The sequence below is a fragment of the Argopecten irradians genome, chromosome 12, assembly GCF_041381155.1.
Source record: "Argopecten irradians isolate NY chromosome 12, Ai_NY, whole genome shotgun sequence".
Lineage (NCBI taxonomy): Eukaryota > Metazoa > Mollusca > Bivalvia > Pectinida > Pectinidae > Argopecten > Argopecten irradians.
The window spans coordinates 41597610-41599991 of NC_091145.1; positions in this window are offsets into that span (position 1 = coordinate 41597610).

Below are 2382 nucleotides of genomic sequence, written 5' to 3' on the forward strand. Positions count from 1 at the left end.
TATTAAAATAGGGAGCCTAGTAAACGTTAGAAATCCAGGGGAAATTCACTCACATATCCACTAACCTGTTCTATTGGACTTATCACATAAACATCTGGTTTTATTTGCTTATCAACATACAAAAGATTTGCATTAATAGTGAACGTTTTTCCTTTGAAATGTATGACACTATTCATAAACGAAAACCAATTGCATTACATTAGATGTTTTAAATAGGAAAGGTGTAAGATATCTTATCCACTTTATGACGTAAATTATAATTATATCATGTTTAAATTACATGAATATAAGATATCTTTATAATTTGGTTGTATTTTTAGATCAACATTGATCCATGAATATAAGACAACTTGGCTATAGTCCTAACTTTTTGTAAAGAAAGGCACTGAAAAAAGTTCTGGTCTCAATTTAAAAATTAAAAAAAAAAAAAAAAATCACTTGTATTAAAAATTGCACTGAAAACAAATTGTACTTCATGTCACTTCTATTAAAATTGCTATATTACTATACAAAATATAATACATTACAGAACATCATTGTACAGATACCAGGTACATACAAAATAGTTTTTTTTGTAGAAAGAACATTGAATTTCAATGATGAGCTTCATATAATAATTAAAACATTTTCATTGGGACGCATGAATTATTATCACAGTAAGAAAACAAAAACTTGCATTAATGCTTGTTGGTATGGTTACAAACATGTATATCATGCATATATAAGTATCAGTTTTTTAAGGTTACAACTTGATTGTTTCATTGAACAAAAATCATGAATGAAAACTGAGCTGATTTTAGAAATGAGAAATGTTGCATTGATCCTGTATGAATTACATATATGTGTCAAATAATTGGACTAACTATATATGTTAAGGTAGCTCCATACTTTTGGTAAAACCCATGTCATTTTTTTCTAATAGGTCTTATTTTCTTGCATTTTTCATGTAGATTTCAAATTTGTAAAGAAAAATTGGTGTTCTCGAACTACTTTTTGAGATATTTGAGCTTGAAATATACCATCCGTACAAATTTGCTGGCAGCAAAAAAGAAAAATTCATCAAAATATGTTTTCCGTAATATTAGGGTGTATGTAGTCTCAATCCTGTTGATTTTTTGTCCTTAATTTCTAACGATAAAACAATATACAAAACTGTTGTATTTTTTCAAATAATAACTAATTTTCTTTATTTCCGATGACCGTTTCTATACGTAATTATTATGTTTTGCCATGTTTTCCCACTTAAAAAAACAATGAATAGGCAAAAAAAGAAATGAAAACCCATGTCAATTTCCCAATATTTGTATATGATATGCCCAGGGTAATATATTTTTCAAATATCATATAAAAACATGGGGTCCTCGATCAAATTTTCACAATTTTGTAAGCTTAAAGTTTGTAACTCACAACCCTACCCCCATTTCATCCAGAGCTAAGATTGGTCATATTTGACTATTTTTAAAAATCATGCCACAAAAAAAACATTCTACATCAATTCATATGTTTTTGTCATATTCTATCTGGTTTATGTCTGTTTATTTTTATGATTTTCTCCAAATTTTGTGTTTTAAGAAAATCCGTGGGCGATTATTTTTTGAATTCCGGAATTTCAGTCCGGACGGGTCCCCTCTTATCATTTATTGCGACGAACGTTACTTCCGGTGTTTGAAAGTTACGATAGGGGCCGCAAAAACCTCAGAGATAGCATGTTATATTCACTTCATTGCTTTTATTGATTTATGTAATGATTTCAGACATTTAATATTATATGTAGACAATTTTCACTTATTGAAAAAATATCCAAATGGAATGTCGTAGCTTATCGGAAACCATTCTGGTATTCAAAACAACCTCGGCAGCTTCCGGTTTAGCGTCATATGAATTGGCGCGGTTTTCAAAAGTATGGACCTACCTTTATATTTCAGCAAAATTGAGAGTAAAGCATTTAAAAACCAACATGTAAAAGTATTCACAACAAGCAAACTCGTGGAATTTCCATCCCCCGCTTTCACGACATATTGTAGGTAAACATTATTGAGGTTTGGTTACCTTGGTTGAAACGTGTAAAAATAAACTGAAGTCTTATTTGGAAAACAAGATGTGTAAAATAATGTCCTTTGAAAGTGACTATTAAACTTGGCTGAGCTTTAAGGCATTTAACTTTGATACTAACTTTTAAGAAAATCGGTTTACATTTGTTACAATTATTGCACAGGGAATGACAGAAAATGACATTTTTAGTACATCAAAGGGCCATAACTCCACAACATTATGTCGGCCAAAAGTGGCAGATTCAAGTTTTAAGAATATTAGTTGTAACATTTGTTAGTTTATTAGGTACACAGAAAACTTGCAGAAATAGAAAAATGACATTTGTATTTA